The sequence below is a fragment of the Sapajus apella genome, unplaced genomic scaffold (genome assembly GCF_009761245.1).
Source record: "Sapajus apella isolate SASKATOON/1434 unplaced genomic scaffold, GSC_monkey_1.0 scaffold2, whole genome shotgun sequence".
NCBI classification, from domain to species: domain Eukaryota; kingdom Metazoa; phylum Chordata; class Mammalia; order Primates; family Cebidae; genus Sapajus; species Sapajus apella.
Window position 1 is genome coordinate 30998734 of NW_022436942.1, and position 25304 is coordinate 31024037.

The 25304-nt window shown below is 38.9% G+C and overlaps 1 protein-coding gene across 3 annotated transcripts in view; it reads left to right on the top strand.

Moving 5' to 3' along the window:
* Positions 1-23166, top strand: part of TMEM19 (transmembrane protein 19) — a 44123-nt gene extending 20957 nt beyond the window's left edge. For 2 of the 3 annotated variants that reach the window (XM_032295756.1, XM_032295742.1), the window contains one exon: positions 9244-9508. The gene's annotated coding sequence lies outside the window, so the exon portion shown is untranslated. Of the gene's footprint in view, positions 1-9243; positions 9509-22131 lie in introns of those variants that run through there. The other variant, XM_032295750.1, reaches the window with a different exon arrangement.
* Positions 23167-25304: the final 2138 nt, after the last annotated feature.

The following is a 25304-nucleotide window of genomic DNA, read 5'->3' on the forward strand; positions in this document are numbered from 1 at the left end:
ATTTTAAATTATATTTCTTCTCTTTATAAACTACTTTATTAACAATGAACTGAAAGAGTGAAATGGAATTTTAGTATAACATAAAAGTAACAGTGGATACTCAAGGGAATTTTTTGATACCTTTGAGACAGGACATTTCCCTTGACCTCTTCACAGGACTTGTGAAGGGGAGCTTGTTTACTCAGCCAGAAGCTCTGAAACCCTCATGGGAGGGGGAGCACACAGGTGAGCAGGTGCAGGAGCCAGGGCGAACAAATGCTGGAACCATCCAGTAGCTCCTCTCTGGTGGGATCAAGCTTTGAGCAGGCCCTGAGGCAGCGTCCAAGCATGTTACAATGCTCTTTTAGCTCTGCTTTCCGGGAGGGAGTGTCTTTGACCCCCAGAGCCCCAGAGGGCATGTGTTACAATCAGTGCTCTTTGAGCATTTGCTGTCCAAAGATGGCTAAGTGTTCACCACCTCATTGGAGGGTAAGGGTCACAGCATTTTACTCTGCCCTCTTGGTACTCAAGTTCTTGTCTGGCATCCAGGAAGAATCAGGTGACACAAACCAGTTGAAGGGTGGTGTATGTGGATAATTTTCTTAAGTGGCGGAAGTGGCTGTCAGCGTGAAGGGGAGCTGGAAAGGGATGGATTGGGCAGATAATCTTCCTCTGGAGTTTAGCCATGCCTGTTCAAACTCTTCTCTGAAGTCCTGCTATCAAGCCATCCTTCTGAAGTCAAGCTGCTTTTCTCCAACTGCTTCTTCTCTTCTCTCCTTCTTTGCCACTCTGATTGCTCTGCTCTCCTGCCAGTGGAGCTTGGGGGTTTTATGGGCACAAGGTGGGAGGTGGGGCAGGCCAGGGTGGTTTTGGAAAAGGCAACATTCAGGTGGGAAAACAAGGATGTGAAGTTCTCATTTAGGTCCTGGAGTCCAGGCTTGAGACTGGAGCCCTCATCAGGGACCACACCCTTTTCTACCTAGTATTTCCCTGCTTCCTGTTTGTATCACCTTCACTTTCAGATTCTTGTAGAAATTAATGTAAGTATCACATAACTACTTGCCCATGTAGTGAATCTGGTATGAGACTGGAGTTTTGGCAGATTTTTCAAATTCTTCTGATCTTGCTTAGCTGTTTACATTTGGAATAATACATGGCAAATACCTTATTGCATGACAAGATTCTCAACACATTGTCATAGAATTCTAGAATAAAGAACCTTAAGGAACCTTTTTAGCTCATTGCCCAGACTTGAAGCTAAAAAATACATATACTATCTCATATGAATGAGTATAATCTTATCCAACTCTTTAATGCTTCCTTTCCTTTATGTACCCATCCGTTATGCCTGGAATTTTTTCTGCTCCCTTATCAATCCTTCAAAAACCAGCTCAGTAACACTTCCTCTGAGAAACTTTTTCAGATTCTTTCAGCTGAATTAGCTATCTTCATACAGTTTTACACTTTATAGCAGTTATGACACAATGAACATTTGCTGAATAAATACCCTCAGTATAGTAATACTTAACCTATTTCTTAAACTACTAGTCTCCCTATAGTAAAGACACCAGCCAGGGCTCTAAACTTTTCCTTAGGATTAAATATGGTTTTCAAGTCCATTCTTAGGGCCAGAATCATAATAGTGATTCTGTTATTTTCTCTTGATCTCATCAAGCTACAATTTTAAAAACAATGATACTAACTAGGGTTAGCAAATAAATAAATTCATTAGAAACTGTATGCTATGGATACAGGATCCCACATTTTCGCTGTAATCATCTGTATAGTGTTGCATGTAGTAACTCAATTATAAAACTAATAAAATTTGATCCTAAAATTTGTCTTTATAAGGGACTACTGAGATATTATTAAACAAGATTAATTCTCTAATTTTTTTTCCCTAAAAGTGATGCCACTAAGTTGTTTCTAAACATTGATGATTCACAAGTGCATTTCCCAATTATTGGCCAGCAGTTTCTCTTGCAGGTGCACACTCAGTGTACTGTCATATGTAGAATGATTTTTTTTCAGATTTGTAAGGCAAAATCTTGATTACATAAAATTTAGAAAATAAGAGCATAGAAGGGAAAAGAGTCATGATCCTACTACTCAGAGACAAGAGACAAACAGTTTATATGTATTTTTCATCTTTTATCTGAATTTTGCGGTTTTAGCATATAATTAGTTTCATAGTGTATTTAGTTTCACATCTTACTCATCACTTAACCCTCATGTAAGAATTTTCTCTTTTCATTAAAAATTATCTGAATATATTTCTAATGGTTAGGCTATTTCTCCAGCTTAGAGATCACCATACTTTCATTTGTTATATGGGTGCGTTTAGATTTTTTCTTCCATATATGTTATAATAAATAGGATAGTGATGACTGGTTTATGAAAAAGTCTTGGACTACCTTGTGGAATTATTTCATCAAAGGCTATTGTTAAGCATTACCTAATTGCTCTTTGGAACGATTTCAACAGTTTCTAATAACTCAGTGTATGATCTCATTGCAGCTTCAGCAGCACTGAATATTACTGGCTCCTTAATTGTTTCCATTTAGATTAAAAATGGCATCCTGTTTTTACTTTATAAGAAATGAATTTTAAAGGAGGACATAGAAAACTACATAGTCTATGTAGTCTTCCAAAGGAAAATCATTTTGTAATAATAGCAGTAGTTTATTCTGCCAGGTACTGTTTTAGACACTTTCCATAGATTAACTTAATTCTCACAACTGTATGAGGTAGGTATATTATTCATTTCTGTACCAATAACAAAACTAAGCTCAAAAAGGTTAAGTAATAAAGCATGGGTGATAGACATTCAGATTAACTAAAGATAGAAGAAAATACTCAGCAGTTAGGGAATTAGTGTTTGTGTTGTAATAGCAAAGCTATAGCTTGTTCAACCAGCACTGAGATTTTCCAAAAAAGAAAAAAATCCAGTAGCTAATTGTGCTAATGGGACAGGGGAATTGAGAGTACTGAACTATTGCCAATCAACAGCCTCTCTAATTACCCTCTGACTGAAGTTTTTGTTTTTTCTTAAGCAATTGGCAGCAGGTTTAAAAACTTTCACATTCATGATTAGTGAATATAATTGCACTTCTAAGGACAAAGGCCAAAAGAAAACTATTAAATGGGTAGGGTATGGTGGCTCAAGCCTGTAATCCCAGCACTGTGAGAGGCTGAGGCGGGCAGATCTTTGAAGTCAGGAGTTCGACATCAGCCTGTCTGGGTTTCACCATGTTGGTGAAACCCTGTTTCTACTAAAATTATAAAAAATTAGCCAGGCATAGTGGTGCACGCCTGTAATCCCGGCTACTCAAGAGGCTGAGGCAGGAGAATCACTTGAACCCAGTAGGCAGAGGTTGCAGTGAACTGAGATGGCACCATTGCAATCCACCTTAGGCAACAAGAATGAAACTCCATCTCAAAAAAAAAATAAAAAGAAAGAAAACTAGTAAATGTCAAAATAATTATATCTTGGGCAACTACAATGTAAAAAGGAATAATATTAAAAATATTTAGCATACATAGTTGTTGACATGAAAGATACTCATAATGTATGAAGTGAAAAGTAATTCAAAAACCAGAATTGATGGTATGACCCAATTTGGTTTAAAAAATGTAGTCATAGAAGCTGAGTGTGGTGGCTTTTGCCTGTAATCCCACAACTTTGGGAGGCTGAGGCGGGCAGATCACTTGAGGTCATGAGTTCAAGACCAGCATGACCAACATGGTGAAACCCCAGCTCTACTAAAAATACAAACAAATTAGCTGGGCATGGTGGCACATGCCTGTAATCTCAGCTACTTGGGAGACTGAGGCAGGAGAATTGCTTGAAACCGGGAGGTGGAGGTTGCAATGAGCCAAGATCACACCATTGCACTTCAGCCTGGACAACAAGAGTTAGACTTCGTCTCAAAATATATATATATACGTATATATATATGGGCATAGAAAAGAAGTCAGGATGTGTATACACCTCCCAGGAGGTGGGATTGTTGGGGTTTTTAACATTTTCTTTGACTTTTTTTTTTTTTACATTATCTAAAATGAATATTCTTGCTTTTGTAACTAAATAATGCAGTTTTGTTTTGTTTTTGAGGCAGAGTCTCTGTCACCCAGGTTGGAGTACAGTGGCACAATCTCAGCTCACTGCAACCTCTACCTCCCAGGTTCAAGCAATTCTGATGCCTCAGCCTCCGAAGGAGCTGAGACTACAGGTGTGCACCATCACTCCTAGCTAATTTTTTTTTTTTTTTTGTATTTTTGTAGAGACAGGGTTTCGCCATGTTGGTCAGGCTGTTCTCAAGCTCCTAACCTCAAGTGATCTGCCTGCCTCAGCCTCGCGGAATGCTGAGATTACAGGAGTGAGCCACTGCACCCAGCCTAATGCAGTTATTTTTTATGAAAGGGGAGATGGAGAAAGGAAGTGGTCACTTGATTATACAGCACAGTACGGAGGTGACATGATGTTTTTTCAGTAAGTGGTTCTGGGTCATTTGATATCCATATGAGAAAATACATATTTTTACCCCTTTCTCATAACACAAAGAAAATTCCAGAGAGATTATAGACTATATTGTTTAACCTTATGAAAAGTTAAACAGTAAAGTTTTTGAGAAAAACAAAACAACTTTGTGACCTTCAAATTGGAGAACATTTCTTATTTATTTATTTATTTAGACAAGGTCTCCCTGTTACCCAGGCTGGAGTATGATGATGTGATTCTAGCTCACCACAGCTCTGAATTCCTGGGTTCAAGTGATCTGCCTCAGCCTCCTGAGTAGCTGGAACTACAGATGTGCACCACCACACCCAATTTATTTATTTTTATTTTGTTTAGAAACTGGGTCTCACTATGTTGCCCAGACTGGTGTTGAGCTCCTGGCCTCAAGCATTCCTCCTCAGTCTTCCAAAGTGCTGAGATTATAGATGTTAGAAGTACTAATCAGAAAGAAAATAAGTTGGCCTATATTAAAATTAATCATTTCTGGTCAGCAAGGCTCTATTAAGAGTGAAAAAGTTACTTCCAGAGTGGTTGAAGGTATTTGCAGCATGTATGTTCAACAAAGGATTCATATACAGAATGTAAAAGAAACACCTGAAAATTAATAAGAAAAGACCCATCAACTCAATGGAAAAATGAGCAAAACACTCAAACCACCACTTCATAAAAGAGGATATCCAAATGGCCAATAAACATCTGAAAAGGTGCTTAACATGTTTAGTCATCAGCGAAATGCAAATTAAAACCACACTAGGTACCCCACCTACCAGAATAGCTAAAGTGAAAAACAATAGAAAATACTAAATTGTTGGAGGAGTTGCAGTTCAACTAGAACTCTTGTACTGCTACAGGGAATATACATTAGTACAATCAGTTTGTAAAAGTGTTTAGCAGTATCTGCTAAAGTTGAACACATATACTTTGACCCATTGATCTCATGTCGAGGGCATATTCTCAAAAGAAATACCTATGCCAGTTCTCTTCCTGAGTTTTCACAATGTCATTTCTGCTGCAGTTATTGATCATAAAAGTTGCAAGGCCAGTAAAACTCCGGCATAAGGAAATATACTCCACCTCTTGATGGAAGGAGTATCAAAGTTAGATGCAGAGGGGAAAGGTGGCAGAGAGGTATGATGCATTGGGGGTTGTATTCTAACACTATACCACATTGTTGCTTTCTCAGCTCCTGGGTATCTATCTACCCTCTTTATGCTGGGCAGTCTCACCTCTCCAACAGTGATCTTGGACAAGATTTAAGACAGCTTCCCGATAGGGTTTCACCAGCTCATTCACAAGCTGGTGGGAAAAATCCCTTGCTTTGACAGCCCCTGAGAGTGCTAGTCTGTCTCAGTGTAGCAGCACCTTTCTGGTTCACCATCAGAGAGGCAGGCACTTACTTGTTTTCTGGAATCTCCGGCCATGAGTCAGCCCGCAGGGTAATAGTCCATTTTAATTTTCTCAGGCGTGAGTCAGGCACTGGTCATCTCTCTCTCCAACTAAAGGAAACACTGCAAAGGTACACTTAATGCCCCCTCACTCCTCCCCAGGTTGGAAATTTACAGCCTGACTACCACTCTCTCTAAAGAAACTCTTCCCTACTCCTACAAAAGATTTTTCCTCTCAGATTGCATTTTATGACTCTGACCTGCCTAAGGAGTCTACAAGCTGTGCAACACCTTGTAGACTTGTGTCTAAACCATTCTTTTTATAAGTTCTACACAGAGAGATGTATGTCTCACCCTCAATTCAGTTTCCTATTGTCTATTATACCACTTCTCAAGCAAAACTAGACAATGAAAGTAAATTCTATCCTAAAACCCTGTTTGTTAGCAGTGTACACATATGATGTGTGGCTAATGTATACACTATACATTATACACTAGTATAGTGTATACTGTATAGTATATGCATGATACTAGAGGATATGACTTCAATACCCCACTTTAAAAAAAAATGAATAGAACAACCAGGCAATTTATGCAAAGTCTACAGCTAACATTATGCTCAGTGGTGAAAGACTGAAAGCTTTTCCTCTAAAATCAGGAACAAGGCCAGGCTACCCATTCTGGCCACTTCTATTTGACATAGTATTAGAATTTCTAGCCAGAGCCATTAGACAAGAAAAAGAAATAAAATTATCCAGATTGGAAAGAAAGAAGTAAAACTACCTCTGTTGGCAGTTAACATGATCTTATATGTAGAAAACCATAAAGATTTTGAAAAAAAAACAAACTATCACAATGAATAAATGAAGTCAGCAAGTTACAAGATACAAAATCAACACAAAAATTAGTTGCATTTCTGCACACTATCAAAAAACAATCTGAAAAGGAAATTAAGAAAAAAAATTCAATTTACAATAGCATCAAAAAGAATAAAAAACTTAGGAATAAATCTAACCAAGGAGGTAAAACACTTGTATGCTGAGAATTATAAAACATTGCCGAAAGAAATGAGAGAAGATACAAATAAAAGGCGTCTTGTGTTCATGGATTGTAAGACAATATTGTTAAGATGTTCATACTACTCGAAGCAATCTGCAGATTCAATGCAATCCCTATCAGAATTCCATTGGGGGCCAGACACAGTGCCTCATGCCTGTAATCCCAGCTCTTTGGGAGGCAAAAGTGGGAAGATCACTTGAGCCCAGGAGTTTGAGACCAACCTGGGCAACATGGAGAAGAACCCTTTCTACAAAAAATACAAAAATCGCTGGGTGTGGTGGCATGCTCCTGTAGCCCCAGCTACTCAGGAGACTAAGTTGGGAGGGTCTATTGAGCCCAGGAGGTTGAGGCTGCAGTGAGCCATGATTGCACCACTACACTCAAACCCGGGCAACACATCGAGAACCTGCCTTAGGGAAAAAAAAAAAAAAAAAAAATTCTAATGGCATTTGTTGTAAAATAGAAAAATTTATCCTAAAATTCATATGGCATCTCAAGGGACCCTAAATAGCTAAAATAATTTTGAAAAACAGTAACAAAATTGGATGACTCATACTTTCATATTTCAAAAATTATTACAATATGACAGTAATCAAACTGGTGTGTTCTGTCAAAAAGACAGACAAATAGAGCAATGGAATAGAATAGAGAACCCAGAAATAAATTATTTTATATATGGTAAAATGATGTTCAACAAAGGTACCAATAATAGACAATGCCAAGGGATAATTTCTTCAACAAATGATGTTGGAATACTGGATATCTGCATGTAAAAGAATGAAATTGGATCCTTATCTTGCACTCTACAAAAATTAACTCAAAGTGGGTTAAAGACATTCACTAAGATCTTGGCTGAGTGCAGTGGCTCACTCCTGTAATCCCAGCACTTTGGGAGACCAAGAAAGGTGGATTGCTTGAGTCCAGGAGTTTGAGACCAGCCTGGGAAATATGACAAAACCCTTTCTCTACAAAAGGTACAAAAAATTAGCTCGGCATGTTGGCGTGCACCTGTGGTCCCAGCTCCTCAGAAGACTGAGGTGGGAGGATCAATCACTTGAGTCCAAGAGACAGGTTACAGTGAGCCAAGATCGTGCCACCACACTCCAGCCTGGGTGACAGAACAAGACCCTATCTAAAAAACAAAAAAAAACAAACCATTAACGTAAGATCTAAACTTTAAAACACCTAGAAGAAAACACAGGGCAAAGTTTCATGACATTGGACTTTGCAATGTTGTTTGGATATAACAGCAACAGCACAGGCAAGAAAAGCAAAAATAGATAAATGAGACTACATTAAATTTAAAAACTTCTGTGCATCAAAGAACACAATCAGAGTGAAAAATACCCTATAGAGTGGGGAAATAATTGCAAATCATCTCTAATAAGGAGCTAATATTTAGAATATAAAGAACTACAACTCAACAACTGAAGAATAAAAAAATCTAACTAAAATATAGTTACAGAACTTGAATAGATGTTTCTCCAAAGATGATATACAAATAGATAAGCATATGAAAAGATACTCAACATCACTAATTATTAGAGAAATGCAAATCAAAACCACAAAGAGATGTTACCCACACCCATTAGGATGACAACTATCAAAAAAAATAAAATAACAAGTGTGGACAAGTATGTGGAGAAATGAAACTTGTGCACTGTGTTGGGATGTGAAACAGCATGACCGCTATAGAAAACAGTTTAGTGGCTCCTCAAAAAATTAAAAATAGAACTACTATATGATCCAGTGATTCTACTTCTGGATATATATCTAAAAGAATTGAAAGCAAGGTCGCAAAGAGAGAGCAGGGTCTCAATCCCATGCTCATGGCATTGCCATGCACTACAGTCAAGAGATGGAAGCAACCCAGATGGAAGCAACCCAAATGTCCGTACATGGGTGAATGAATAAACAAAATGTATTATATACATATAGTGAAATATTATTCAGCCTTAAAAAGGAAGGAAATTCTGTCATATTCTACAACATGGATGAAACTTGATTGAGGACATTATGCTTAATGAAATAAGCCAGTCACAAAAAGATAAATGCTGTATGATTCTGATTATATGAGGTCCCTAAAGTTCACAGAAACAGAAAGCAGAATGGTGGTTACCAGGATAAGGGAAAGGGGAAAAGAGATGTTTAATGGGCACAACGTTTCAGATTTGTGAGGTGAAAAAGTTCTAGAAATCCATGTCACAACAATGTGAATATACTTCACGCTATTGAACTGTACACTTAATAATGGTTCGGATTGTAAATTTTATGTTTTTTACCACAATTCAAATAAAATAGGTAAATACAAAAGAAAACGCTTCCTAACTATGGTCAAAGAAAGTGATGTGACAACAGAAGAAGAGGCACAGAGATGTTGGTTTTGAATATGGAGGGAGGAGGTTATGAACTAAGGAACATGGGTGGCCTCTAGAGGCTGGAAAAGGCCAAGAAATATGTTCTTCCTTAGAGCTTCCAGAAAGGATCACAGTGCTGCTGACACCTTGATTTTAGGACTTCTGACCTACAAAATTGTAAGATAATAAATTTGTGTTGTTTCCAGCCACTAAGTTTGTGATAATTTGTTACAGCAGCCACAGAAAACTAATACACCATGTCAGCTTTGAGTGGCAGAGTAATACAGCACAGGTTCTGGAGCTCAAATGCTTAGGTTCAAATCCTAGCTCTGCCGCTCTCTAGCTTTGTGACCCTGTTTACTTAATCTCTCTGTGTCTCAGGTTCCTCATCCATAAATTGGGGGGTTGGTTTGTTTGTTTGTTTTCTGGAGATGGAGTCTCACTCTGTTGCCAGGCTGGAGTGCAGTGGTGCCATCTCTGCTCACTGCAACCTCTGCCTCCCAGGTTCAAGCAAATTCTCCTGCTTCAGCCTCCCAAGTAGCTGGGATTATAGCCATCCACCACCACGCCCAGCTAATTTTTGTATTTTTAGTAGATACAGGGTTTCACCATGTTGGTCAGGCTGATCTTGAATCCCTGACTTCAGGTGACCCATCCACCTCGGCCTCCCAAAACGCTGGGATTACGGACATGAGCTACCACACCCAGCCCATAAATTGAGATTTTTAATAGTACCTCATGAAAAGTAGTGGGGAGGATCAAGGAAGTTAAGCCACCTAAGGTACCTAGTACAGTTTCTAGTAGACATTAAGTAGCCAATACATTTTACCATTATTATACTATTCGACATGGCTAAAATGTCATGCAACTGCAGGGTATTTCTGTTCCTTTTATATTTATTGTTGTTATTATTCTGTGAAAAAAGATGATTCCCAATCTGATATGAATAAAGTGTTTGTGTAATTCATTATGCAAAATGTAAGAAGGATAATTTTTTTACACCAAGCTATATTAACCAAACCTCATTCTTAAACTTTTGGAGTCACTTTTCTCCTAACGAGATAGAGGATACTAATAGGCACAAGGCCCACTATGCTTCTTTAGCCTTTTCAATGTTTACTCTCCTACACATGCCACATGTATTCAGGCCATCTGGACTATTACTGGTCCCAGAATATACTCTGTGCTTTCTAATATCACTACATTGCTCTCTACATTCTTTTTAAAGGGTTCTTGGTTCTGTACTGGCAGAAAGTTCACTGGCATCTGTAGGAATGTACATGTTCTTCTGCATTTAGAATTAGATCCTAAAGTGATTCAGGAATGGTAAACTAACCTGTGTGCCAATTTACACATTCCTTTCCTCTCACTTAATTGTCACCTCCACCCCAATCTCCAAATGCCCCTAGAGTCCTTAAGAGAAGAAACAGGAGATATCGCAAAAAATAGGAGGTCCTCTCAATGTCTAGATCACTGTGTTGCCTGCTCAGCTTCCCTCTGGTAGAACTTGAGAGGACACATGGTCTATAAGGCATCTTTGTGCCATAATTGCTGTCCCACTTTCCCTAAGAGCTGGAGGTATTTCACCAGTTTTTATGTAAGTAATATGACATTTGGAGGGTTGGGATGTTGGAGGATTTTTTCATGACCCACCCATCAGAAGTGGTGTGTGACTTCTGAGGCTAGGTCTTAAACTGAGGTCTCTTGCCAACAACCAGCACCATGTGAAATAGATCTCCAGTCACTGTCAAACTTTCAGCCTGGCCAAAATGTTAATTGCAACCTCATGAGGGACTTCAAGCCAGAACCACTCAACTAAGCTGCTCCTGAATTCATGACCTACAGAAACTACATTCATGAGAGATATGGGTCTGCAGTTTTTCTTTTTTGTAATTTGGCATTAAAGAAATGCTGGCCTTATAAAGTAGTGAGTTAGAAAGTGTGCCCTCTGCTTCTGTTTTCTGTAACAGTTGGTAAAGAACTGGTATCTTTTATTCCTTAAATCTTTGGTAGACTTCACCAATGAAACTGTCTAGGCCTGGTAATTTCTGTTTAGAAGGTTATTAATTATTGATTCAATTTTTTAAAATAGAAAGTCCTGTTTAGATTATCTATTTTTCCTTGTGTGAGTTTTAGTCGATTGTGTCTATGCAGTAATGGACAATGGCCAGGTCAAGGGCAGAACAGGACACAACCAGCAGAAAAGCCCTGAGGCAGGAAATAGCTTGGCACGTTAAAGTAAGGGAAAGGTGGCTCCTTTGTCCGGAACCTAGAGAGCCATAGAGGGACTGAGACAAGGAGGTGGGAGCATCAGGCAGAAAGACAGCAGACCGATGAGCTTTGCCTTCTCAGAATTTAGGACTCTATCTTAGGATAATGGGAAACCCTGACAGCTTTTACAAATCTCCTTGAATCTGAGATGTAGCCACATTCTGAAGTCCTCTCGATCTTTAAGATCTGCATTCTGCAAAGCCAAAAAACCTGTCTGGGAAAATTCAGCAATGACTAATAAGAGAGTAGATCAACAGGCAAACATTGATTATAATTATTATTTTTGCGGGGGCACAGGTATTAAAGCAGTGGTTCTCAACATTGGCTGCAAAGTGGAATCACCTGGGGAGTTTTGAAAATTCCTACTCCTTGAAACCCCAATTTTAGAGACTTGATCTAACTGGTCTGAGATAAGGTAGGAGGATTTCTAAATGCTTCTCAGTGATTCAAATGTGCAGCCAAAATTGAGAACCATTAGTAGGGAAGCTAGAATGCTCACAGTTTTAATAATTTGTATTCTGCCATGTGTGCATTCATTTTCAGAAGGAAGTTTTAAAAATAGCCAGTATGTTTGCCCTGAACTGTACTTAGTGCTTCAAAAAGGTAGACTTTTAAAATTGTCATGACAACCTCTCAAGAATTGTCTTACATACAATTGTTTTAATGTTATTTTCCCCCATTGGATGGATAAAGAAATTGAGATATAGAATTTCAATAATTTGCCCAAGGCTTCATCACTAATAAACAGAAGAGCTGGCATTTGAACTCAGGAAGTATGGCTCCTAAGTCCTTATTTGCATCTACTGTCCCCAAACCTCTATTTATGGAGTCAAAAGGAAGATGACAGCCTGCCTGCTTTCTACATTGCCAGCACAAAGAAAGAGAACTGCTTCTTGTAATTCAGGTCCTCCAAAAACCAGACCCAAGCCCAACAGGAAAAAGTCATAAAATAATAATCTCCACCAAAAGAGAAGAAATTTTATATTTATATATTTTTAACCACAAAATGAAATTCAAGTATTACAAAGAAAAATTACTAGAAACACAAAAAGTATTAATCCCCAATTAAATATATTGGCAGGTAAATTGAAAAAGAAGTAGGTCACTGTAGTGGCCTAGAAGGTAAAATAGAAGAACTCTCTCAAGGCATAGAGTAAAAAAAAAGTGAAATGGAAATTAGGAGAGAAAAGATAAGCAACTGGAAGAGAAAGTGGAGAGGTCTAATATATAAAATATAGGCATTCTAGATACACAAAAGAAACATTGCAGGAGGGCTAAAGACCCAATTTTATGAATTAAAAGAGCTCCCAGAAATCCAAGGTAGACTAAATTGATGAAAAATGTTATATACACAATCAGGTAAAATTCCTGAACTTTAAAGAGCAAATATTATTTGCTACCATTTAGAAAGAAAAAATTGTCAAAAAAGAAAAAGAATCAGACTTGCATTGTACTTCTTATTTGTAATGCTAGAAACTTGAAAGCAGTGGAATATCATCTTTAGAGAAAAGGCAAGATTCTCTACCTAGCCATGATATGTGAATTATATCCTAAGCCCCCTGACTGACTGAATGGACCCCTGTTGGCCAAGGAGACCCCAGAAAAACTAAAAATTCAATTTCTAGCCATAATGAGACAGGAAGTCAGTCACACTTCAGTATACCCTTTTGTTCATTAACGTACCAGATCTTTCTTAAGAGTTAAACAGAAAGCAGCCCTGGAAAACCCTTCCACTGACCTCAGCTTCAACCACAACCTGACACTATGGCCAGACTCCCCTACCTTTTGCGGTTTAAACATGGCAGGTTACCAGTTTCACAGTTTTCCTTCTTGATAAATAACCACTGACTATGTACTGTTTCTGGCCAGTTTATAGAGGCTACTGACACAGCACCTCTTTGTCCTAAGTTTCACATTTTGATGTATAGAGCCCAATTTTCCTGCATTTTAATGTTAAGTCTCTACCCCAAAGTGAACATGGAACATATGTAACATGTATGTTTGCTTACCATGCATGTCCGTAACCCCCCTTCATGAGTGTTTATAGTTTCTCCTTTAGCCTGTTAAGTATGTGTTTAGCCAACCCATTTAGCATAAAACTACAGTCCCACCCTACCTTCCTCAACGTGTCTGCTTTTGGTCTTAGCTAGAGGCTGTGCTTCCCAGCCTACAGGATGCAGCTCTAGTCCAGAAGTAAAGTCCTCTCTAGATTTATAGATTTCATGATTTTTAAGTTGACGGATATAATTAATCTGTCAAAGAAAAAAATGGTCTTTGAGAATGTGCAGTAATTCAGAGGGTAGATCACTCATATGACTCATCTGAGACAGATATTAAAGGAAATACAACAGTCTGTACAAGCACCTCAAAATAGTGAGAAGAGAAAAAAAACAGAATGACCAAAAATATACCCTGCCATGTATGTGCATAGTTATATGTAAATGAATAAGAATATACTGGGTGTATTAGTCTGTTCTCACATTATTATGAAGAACTACCTGAGGCCAGGTGCGGCAGCTCACACCTGTAATCCCAGCACTTTGGGAGGCTGAGGCGGGTGGATCACCTGAGGTCAGGAGTGGAAGACCAGCCTGGCCAACATGGCAAAACCCCGTCTCTACTAAAAAATACAAAAAAATTAGCCAGGCATGGTGGCAGGCAACTGTAATCCCAGGTACTTGGGAGGCTGAGGCAGGAGAAACACTTGAACCCAGGAGGCGGAGGTTGCAATGAGTTGAGATTGTGCCATTGCACTCCAGCCTGGGAGACACAGCGAGATTCTGTCACAGAAAAAAAAAAAAAAATGCAAAAATAAAAGCTGTTCAAAAGATTAAAATGATAAAGTTAGCAAAATAATAGCCAAAATATCACAAGCAAATGCAAACAAAAAGAAAGCAGAAATGGCACCAATAAGAGTAAGTGGAATTTAAACTCAAAAGCATTGAACAGGATAAAGATTGACATTATGTAATTTTTAAAAGGCACAATTTGGTCAGGCATCATGGCTCATGCCTATAATCCCAGCACTTTGGGAGGCCAAGGCAGGCAGATCACTTGAAGTCAGGAGTTTGAGACCAGCCTGACCAACATGGTGAAACGTTTTGTCTAGTAAAAATACAAAAACTAGCCAGGCATTGTGGCAGGTGCGTTTAATCTCAGCTACTCAGGATGCTGAGGCAGGAGAATTGTTTGAATCCAGGAGGCAGAGGTTGCAGTTAGCCGAGATTGTGCCACTGCACTCCAGCCTGGGTGACAGAGGAAGACTCTGTCTCAAAAACAATGAATAAAATAAAAAATAAAAGGCACAATATATAAAAAAGGTTTAATTTTATTGTGTTTATTTTATTTCTTTATTTTATTAGAGACAGGGTCTCACTCTGTCACCTGTGCTGGAATGCACTGGCATCATCCTAGCTCATTACAACCTTGAACTCTTGGACTCATGATTCCCCTGCCCCAGCCTCCCAAGTAGCTAAGACTACAGGCATGTGACACCATGCCCAGCTAATTTTTAATTTTTTTTTTTTTTTTTTTTTGTGGAGACAGGATCTTGCTATATTGATCAGGATGGTCTTGAACTCCTGGCCTCAATCAATCCTCCTGCCTCGACCTCCTAAAGTGTTGGCATTACAGACATAAGCTACCATACCTGGCCTGAAAAATGTATAATTTTTAAATTCTATACACCAAACATCATGCTGGTCAATTACGTAAAGCAAAAACATTAGAAATGCATAAAATAAGCCGGGTGTGATGGCTCAAGCCTGTAATCCCAGCACTTTGGGAGGCCGAAGTGGGTGGATTACCTGAGGTCAGGAGTTCGAGAAATGCATAATATAGATACATATTTAGTGGAAAACATAAATATATTTCTCTTAGAATTGATCAATTCTAGGGGAACTGCACAATAAATTACCTTGCTTTAATAGCTACATTTAGAATCTTATAAAATCTTACATTTCTCTAACAGACAATATTCTTTTTTGTATATCCTTAGAACATTTACATATACCATGTATATGCTCACAAAGAACATTTTTAAAAAATAACAAATTTTAAAAGGTAGAAATACTAGTGACTACCTTCTCAGATCATAACACAATAAAAATTAGGGGAAAACCAAAGGTAAGTTATAAACTATTTTGGAAGCAGTGAAAAGAAGACTGTATACCAAAACTTATAGGTCATTTGAAAGCTGAATCCAGAATGAAATGTTTGCCACTAACCAAATGCATTATTAAATAAGAAAAACAAAAAAGGAACTAATTTTTCATCTTAAAAATTAAAAATTAACAAAATATACTGGGACACATGGATTTTAAAAAATGATCTACTGGCCCAAATCAGTGAAACAGAGAACAAACAGAAAAAATAGAAAGTGTGCATAATTAAATAAACTGGTTCTTTGAAAACAAATAAATTCGAAAATTCCTCATGAGTCTGATAAAGTGAAATGGATACAGCAAAAATAGACACAATTAGGCATGAAAAAAAGACATACTGCATATTCAGCAAAGAGGAAAATAATTATAAGACTACAAGGGGACTTCAAAAAGTTCATGAAAAAAATAGATTAAAAGATACAAATAAGCAGGAGGATCACTTGAGGCCAGGAGTTTGAGATCAGCTTGGGCAACAAATAGAAACTTTGTCTCTATCAAAAGAAAAAAGATAAAAATAAAAATTACAAATTTCATTTCTCAAAATGAGCTCCATCAAGTCCAAAACAGTTTTGTAAGCAATAAAACCAGCCATTTAGTCTATCCCTAAAGAACTGAGGGTCCTGGGAATTTAACCATGTTGATGCAGTCTGTTTTACATCATTTACTTAAGGAAAACGGGTGCCCTTTCAGACTTTTTAAGATAAGGATACAAAAATAAGTAAGAAGGAGCCACATCAGGACTGTGAGGTGGATGCCTAATGATTTCCTATCAAAACTTTCACAAAAGTTTGCCCTTGTTTGATGAAAGGATGAGCAGGAGCATTATTGTGGTACAGAAGGACTTTGGTAAAGCTTTTCCAGATGTTTTTTCTGCTAAAACTTTGGCTAACTTTCACAAAACGCTGTCATTATAAGCATATGTAATTGTTCTTTAGCACTCCAAAAAGCCAACATGCAAAATTCCTTGAGTATCCAAAACAACTGATGCCATGCCTTTGCTCTTGACCAGTCCACTTTTGCTTTGACTGGACCACTTCCACCTCTTAGCAGTCATTGCTTTGATTGTGCTTTGTCTTCAGGAGTGTAGTGGTAGAACCATATTTCATCTCTAGTTAAAATTCCTTGAAGAAATATGTCGGAATCTTGGTTCCACTTGTTTAAAATTTTCATTGAAAGCTCTGCTCTTGTTTGCAGCTGATCTGGTGCAACAGTTTTGACACCCATGAAATGGACAGATTGCTCAATTTTTCAGTCAGAATTGTGTAAGCTGAACCAATTGAGATGTCTACGGTGTTGACTATTGTTTGTGCTGTTAATCATCAGTCCTCTTCAGTTAGGGTACAAACATGATTAGTATTCTCCTCATAAATTGGATAATCTTCCACTGCAGACTTCATCTTCAGTATCATCTCTTCCCGTCTTAAAAGAAGCTCTCCATTTGTAAACTGACGATTTCTTTGGGGCATTGTCTTCATTTACTTTTTAGAAAGCATCAATGATTTCACCATTCTTCCACTCAAGCTTTCCCATAAATTTGCTGTCTGTTCTTGCTTCAATTTTTGCAGAATTCATGTTGCTTTGATTGGGGCTCTTTTTAACCTCATGTCGTATCTTTCTTAGTGCCCCAAATTAGAACCTGTTCAGACATGTTATAACAAGTTAGTACAATTTGTTTGCTTTGGTGCAAACAAAATTTGAAATTTGTGCTTAGATTTTTTCATAATATGCATTTTCCATGAACCTTTTGAAGTCTTACTACCAGCAATTTTACAGCAACAAATTTGAAAGCCTTAAGCAAATGAATAATTTTTTAGTAAAATATGTTACCAAAAATTGGTACTCTGTATAAAATTGCCATCTTTATAAAAGAGATAGTGCTATGGACAAAATTCTGTCCCTCAGAAATTCATATATTGAAACCCTAACCCCCAATATTTGGAGATAGGGCCTATAGGGAGGTAATTAAGAGTAGGGACCTAATCTAATAGGGTTGATGCCTTATAAGAAAAGGAAGAGTCACCAGAGCTCTCTTTCTCTCTTGCTTTCTGTGAGGACACAGTGAGAAGACAGTCATCTGCAAGAGAGTTCTCACCAGGAATTGAACCAACTGGCACTTTGCTCTAGGACTTTCCAGTCTCCAGAACTCTGAGAAATAATTTTTAGTTGTTCAAGCCACCCAGTCTGCAGTGTTTTGTTATGATAGCCCAAGAAGACTAAGACAGATTTTGGTTGCAGAAGTGGGGTGTTGATGTACAAATATCTAAAAATGTGGAAGTGGCTTTGAAAGTGGGTAATGGATAGAAGCTGGAGAAACTTTGAGATCCATGAGAGAAAAGGCCTGGATTGCCGAGAAGAGACTGTTGGTAGATGCTCAGTGGTTCCTAGATAGCCGTGGCAACCCAGTTTCTCCCCTCTCTTCTTCTTACCCGTCGTTTTCAGAATAATGGTAGAATGTGGTGGGAATGCAATATGCTAAGATAGGGAGGGCCTTCCCCAAACAGCCGAGGCCTTGTTTCTATCCCTCTTAGGAAATGTAACATCTTGAATTAGGGAGAGACTGACCAGGACAGCTTGAGCTTTGTTCCCTTCTCCTCTGTAATCAGGGTATACTTTAAAGCTTTGCCCAATGATTTATTTTTCTCTGAAAGTATATGATCCAGAGTTGGCTACCTTTCTGTGTCCCTCAGCTGTGGTGCAAGTGGGGCACAGGTCATTGAGGCTCGATCCCTCCCGGGCAGATTTTTTTGAGTCTTGGGGAACAAGCTCATGATGGATCCTAGGCTACTTTTGCCCCTTGCTGCCAATCTGTAAGTTAAAAATCTGTTTCATGTAACCTATTGCATGTTAGTATATTTTGTCTCATGGACTCGGGCAATCCTGCAGCCCAGTATGCAGTGAGTAGAAGTATTCAGATTCCTATTCCTGGTGGTTGACATAAGGGAGGATCTTTTCTGTCCTCCCCATAGTGGGAGTCCTCCCTTGAGATGGGTTATTAGTAAGACTGCTTGACAAAATTGGTTCAGTGAGCAGAGTCCAGTCTGACAGACCATGTCTTTATTGGAGAAGCAGGAGTGATATGCTCTAGTACTCAGCCCCAGATGGAGATGTCAGCCTAGGGATATAGGGTTTAAACATGCAACTGATTGATTTATGGGGAAGGAAGAATGACACATGGAATATAGGTTACATAACCCCTGCACCTTGCCTCACAGATGTGAGGGAGCTGGCTACATGGACTGAAGCAACAGGAAGAAATGTGGAAACAGGGGAGCATGTGCTCAGTTCCCTGGTTGTTGGGCATTTATGTAATCACTCATTCCTGGACCTGGACAGCTAAGGAACTGGGTACTCAGATAGACCCTGAGGCACAGGGAACAAGACCTCAGATGGTCCCTGAGTAATTTAAGATGGAATCAACAAGTGCAACGTGGGCCTTCACAGGAAGGGAAACTTATGATCTCAGGGACAGATACGGGCAAAAACCAAGAAAGGATATATTATCTTGACTATCTTAGATAGTTGATCAAGGAGGACAGAATGTTTTGCTCTCCTGAAAAATAAAATGGCACAAGTAGGGATGAGACCCAGGTCTCCAGGTTCCTATTGGAGGCTAATGGCCCTATACGTCTGTCAAGATAAAAGGGGAAAAAATAAACATTATATCAGAAAGTTTGGGGAGAATGTGGTAATCCATGTTGCTTATCTGCTGGTAGAGTTTATCTCCTTATAGCCGGGGCACTTTGGGCCATTTCAGGTGCTAGCGACCGTGGTTACAACCACTTGAGTATATTATGGGCATTGACATTTTGGCTGCTTGTGACACAGAGCATCACCACCACCTCCTGACAGCTAAGAATTCAAGCCTTAGCAGTGGGGCATATCCACTCCTACCTGCCACTCAAGTGACTTAAGCTCCAGTGGGTTATTCAACAAAAGCAGTATTGTATGCTAAAAGGAGAACAGGATATTACTGAGTTAATTCAAAATTTAGTATGGACAAAAATGTTACAACCCATCCTGTTACAATGTAACAGGATTGCTGGTCAAAAAAACCAGTTTGGCTGGTCAAAAAAACCTTCCAGGTGTGAAGATTAACAATGGACTGTCATGTGCTGAATACCAAGGCTACTTGGGCAGGAAGACAAAAAAAAAAAAAAAAAAGAGTATCCCAGATACAGTCAGGCAAAAAAGTTTAACCTTGGCAGTACCCACTCATAAAAAGGAGGCTCAATGACTGGTAGGCCTCTTTGGCCACTAGATACAGAATGTACCCTACTTGGGTGTTCTTTGGGTTCCCTTAGTCAAAGTGACTAGCAAACTTAACTTTGAATGGGGCCCTTTGGAGCAGAAGACCCTGGAAGTCATTTAAGAAGCCATGGCTCAGGCACTACCTCGAAAAATTTTAGAGCATGCCAACCTAATGAAATTACAAAGGTTTACAACCTCCATGCATGCTGATTAGAGTCTGTAGCAACATAAAACTGCCACTGAGGACTCTGAGATTTGAACATGTAAGTTACCTGAGACAGCCACCAGATATGCATCTTTTGAAAGGCAATGTCTTGCTTGTTATTGGACACTGGTGGAGACTGAACAACTTATGGCAAGGGTGCCACATGTGACAATGCAACCTGAACTTCCCATTCTTACTAGGGTGCTTATAAATCCCCAAAATAAAATTGGATAGGCTCAACAAAGCTCAGTTATCAAATGTAAATGGCACAGTCAAGATTGAGCCCAACTGGAACACCAAGGGACCAGTAGGCTCTGTGAACAAATGGCTAGCTTACCAGAGAAGACTAAGGAATGTTGAGGGTATGCTTTGACTCTTCCTGTGGCCACTTGAAGCACAAGATTCAGGGAGTGCCTACTAACAGTATGACATGGTTTACTGATGACTCTACAAAACAACAAGCTGGGGTCCACTGGGCTGGGGCTACCATCTCACCAATGTATGGCCATCTTTTGACTGAGGTTAAACATGAACATTCTGCCAATGATCTGAACTAGGTGCAGTGGTTATGGCCATGCAAGCCACCCCTACAATCATATCTTGCTATATTTTCACTTATTCATGGGCTGTTGCTAACAGCCTAGCCATCTGGTCAGCAGAATGGCAATTGAATGACTGGACTGTTAAAGAACCCACTGTATGGGGACAAGAACTATGGCAACAGCCTTCTACCTGGAAGGGATAAGTATACAGATTCTCCTCCACTTACAATGGGGTTATGGCCCAATAAACCCATTGTAAGTTGAAAAGATCTTAAGTTGAAAATGTATTTAACACACCTAACATATAGAATATTATAGCTTAGTCTGGCCTACCTTAAATGTGCCCAGAGCACTTACATTAGCCTGCAGTGGGTAAAATCATCTAACATAAAGCCTATTTTCTAATAAGATGTTGAATATTTTGTGAAATTTATTGAGTACTGTACTGAAAGTGAAAAACAAAATGGTTGTATGAATTCTCAAAGTATAGTTTCTACTGAATGTGTATTCTTTTGCACCATTGTAAAGTTGAAAAATCATAATTCAAAACATAATTAGTCAGGTATGTCACTTGAGTAGATACTGGGACTACCATAGCTGCCCTTGCAAAGAATCTATGCCATGTTTTTGGATACCCTGTGGGATTTCTTTCTGATCAAAGAACATCCTTCACTCCCCCAGCAACATGACAATGAATATACTCTAGTGGGATATGATGGACTTTACATGCACCCCATCATCTGCAGATGAATGGAGCTATTAAACAGGGATACAGCTGACTCACAAAGCAACTGAAGAAAGAGCATTAAGGAGGTCTTATAGTGGGTTGGTACTTCCATTTGACTAGGGTAGTATGGACACTAAACTCTGCACTCTATCACAAGAGAAATAATACAGCAATGCAGCATATGTTGGCAAACATGGAGTTTGGTTGGGGTGGAGGTGAACCAGGTAGCTGCCCAATTAGGCTGCTCCTATGAAATTCCAATCTTAGTGTTCCTGATCATTCATTTTCCTTTTTCCGCTTTAGAGTGCACATCTTGGGGTGGTTAATGGTTTACACAATAGTATTTCAGACAGGGTTCCCTAATTCTAATCTGGAAGTACAAGCTTTCCCTGGGATTCTCTCTTCTGTGGGAGCCCACAAGGGTGGAAGACATCAGAATGTCAAGTTTATACAGAATGTGACTTCCTTTCCTTGACTAGATGGCTGAGGCCAAAAGATCTGGGTCAAACAACAAGGGCAATCAATGGGTGCCTGCAGAGGTAGTAGGCTCAGGACAGGGACAGACAGACTGAGTCATTACACCAACTAAGTGCAACCCCTGTCTGATAGGCAGAGAACATCTGAGGTTGAGAGAAGGAGAGAGGGGAACTAACCTGTCAACTTGTTCTTTCTATAGGATCATGGAAGCAGAGTCCTGGAAGCATGAGACCTTTGTGAGATTTTCCCAAGCTGTGAACACTACGATGTAGTATTGGATTTGCCATCCTGGATCTTACTCTGTCACTGACCAGAGTGACTCCCTTGTCCTCCCAGTGGTCAACTATGCTGGCAATCCTAACACAACGGATTCTAGGCTTGTCTTCCTCTGCCAATCTGTAAGTAGTAAATCTGCTTCATGTAACTTGTTGCATGTTAGTATGTTCTGTCTCACTGGCCTCAAGCAATTGGTAACACTGCAGCCTGGGTTGCAGTGGGTGGAATTGTTTAGAATCCTATTCCTAGTGGCTGCCATCGTAATGATCTTTGTTGTCCTTTCTGCACTAGTAGTCCCCCTTTGAACTGGTTATTAGTAAACCTGCTTCACAATAGAAATATGAGCATCAAAGGAGATTCTCTTCCAGAGAATAAGAAAGGAGAGCTGGAGAAAAGGCCTCCATCTTCTCAGAGAATATGTAAATAATCATGAGCAGAATATTGGCAGAAATATGGTGTTAAAAGCCATTCTGGTGACATTGCAGATGAAAATGAGGAACATGTTATTGGAAACTGGGGAAAGGTAATTCTTGTTTTAAAGTGGCAAAGAACTGGCCCAAACTATGTTCTAGTAGTGTTCTGTGAAAGAAAAACTTGCCAGCAATTAAACTGGAATCTTTAGCTGAGGAGCTTTCTAAGTAAAGTGTTGAAGAAGCAGCTTATTTCCTCCTAAGCACTATAGTAAAATGCAAGAGGAACAAGATGAATTTAAAAAGGAATTTTTAAATAAAAGGAACAATAAGTTAAAGATTTGAAAAATTCTCAACCATCCATATTGCAAAAAACAAAGCTTTGTTCTAAAGGGAACATCAAAGATATGGCTGGATTATCAATTGATAAAGAGTTTATAGGATTCTATTAACAGAAACACTGCCAGTTTGAACTGAAGGACATGGAGATGGAATAAAATAAAGGCTGCCAAATTTTTGGAATTTTACAGGACAAGATCATAGAGCTATTCAGCTGTCAATACTTGCTCTTCTTTAAGAAAAGGGAAGAATAACCCAAAGATGATTTCAGTGATCAGCAGGGCTGCCACTCCCACCACAGGGCCAGGAGGGAAGGATGTTTCCTGTTGGGTTTCAGAAAGTTGGGTACTTACAGAGAGCCACACGGAAGGGGCCCTGGCAGAAAGCCATAGGGGCAGGGCCCTGGAAGAGCTCAAGAAGTATGACCATCCCACAGAGCCATGGGGGTGACACTGTTACCCCATGGGTCCAGAAGCTGGGACCATCCCTTCAGTGGGTCTGGAGGATGGAGCATCAAACAGAAGAGGATTATTCTCCAATATACATATTCTGCATGTAATATGAGTATGAATATTGGGGGTGAGGGGTGGAATACTATGAGCTTTTTCTTTTCTCCAAAATCCATATGTTGAAGCCCTAACTCCTAACATGACTATGTTTGGAGACAGGGCCTAGAAGGAGGTATCTCAGGTTAAATGAGGTCATAAGGGCAGAGACCTAATCCAGTAGGGCTGGTGACTTACAAAAAGTAGAGACATCAGAGCTGTCTCTCTCTACTATGTGAGGATACAGTAAGAAGATGGCCATCTATAAGTCAGGGCTCAGGTGATCCTCCCACCTCAGCCTCCCAGATAGCTGGGATTACAGGTGCATGCCACCATGCCTTCCTAAATTATTATTTTGGAGACAGAGTCTCACTATCACCCAGGATGGAGTGCACTGACATGGTCACAACTTACTGCAGCCTTGACCTCCCAGGCTCAGGCATCCTCCCACCTCAGCCTCCTGAGTAGTTGAGACTACAGGTGCACACCACTACCCCTAGCTAATTTTAAATTTTTTTTGTAGAGACATGATCTCCCTATATTACCCATAATGGTCTCAAACTCCTGCGCTCAAACTAGTCTGGTATACAAGCAAGATTTGTTTCAGGAATGCAATAGTGTTTGAACATCAGGAAATCTACCAACATAATCTATTACTATAACAATTAAAAGAGAGAAAAACATATGTTGACATCAACAAATACCAAAATATTTATTTGACTAAATTACTAGCCATCTGTATTACTAGCCATTCTTGCATTGCTATGAAGAAATACCTGAGATGGGAAATTTATAAGAAAAGAGGTTTAATTGGCTCACAGTTCTGCAGACTGTTCAGGAAACATAGTGCAGACATCTGTTTCTGGGAGGCTTCAGGAAGCTTTGACTAATGGCAGATGGCAAAGCGGGAGCTTGCACGTCACATGGTGAAAACAGGAGCAAGAGAGGGAGTGAGTGGGGAGGTGCCATACACTCAACCAGATCTCCCAAGAACTCACTATCCCTGAGAACAGCATCAAGCCATGAGGGATCCATTTCCATGACCCAAATATTTACCCCCAGGCCCCACGTCCAACATGGGGGATTATAATTCAGCATGAGATTTGGTGGGGACACATATTCAAACTATGTTACCATTCTAACAAAAATTCTAAGTGAACAAAAATAGAAGGAAATTACCTAAATATAACAATGACCACTTAGCAAAATACCGTGGCAAATAGTTTTTTAAATGGCAGGCCAAGTAAGCAATTTACATTCAAATTAGAAACTAGGTATAACATCACGTTACACTATCTTTATTTAACATGTCTTAGAAGTTTTCATGGATACAATAAGATGAGAAAATGAAATAACTGGCACAAAAATTTTAAAAGAACAGTTTAAATGATCTCTTTCTGCTGATGACATTATATACCTAGAAAACCTAAGAGATCCAGTAAAATACTAGTAGAGTTAACAAGATAAATTGGTAAGGAGGATATATATCAAAGCAATATACTAAATTCAATAGGTTTTTCAATTTTCTGGCAATAGCACCTAGAAATAAAAAATGAGGAAAACATTCCATTAATAATAATGGAAAAAGTATATAAAGTGCTTCAGAACAAATTGAAAAATAAAAAAAACCTATGAAAAGAAAAATAAAATTTTATTGACTGCTGCAATTTAAGAACATTAGACCTGAGAAATGGGAAGTTACATTATATGTTTGGATGGGAAAACTTAACAGAATAAAAATGGCAGTCTTTTCAAAAGTAATATATTAATAGATGTCATTCAGTTATGTTTATTTTAGAAAA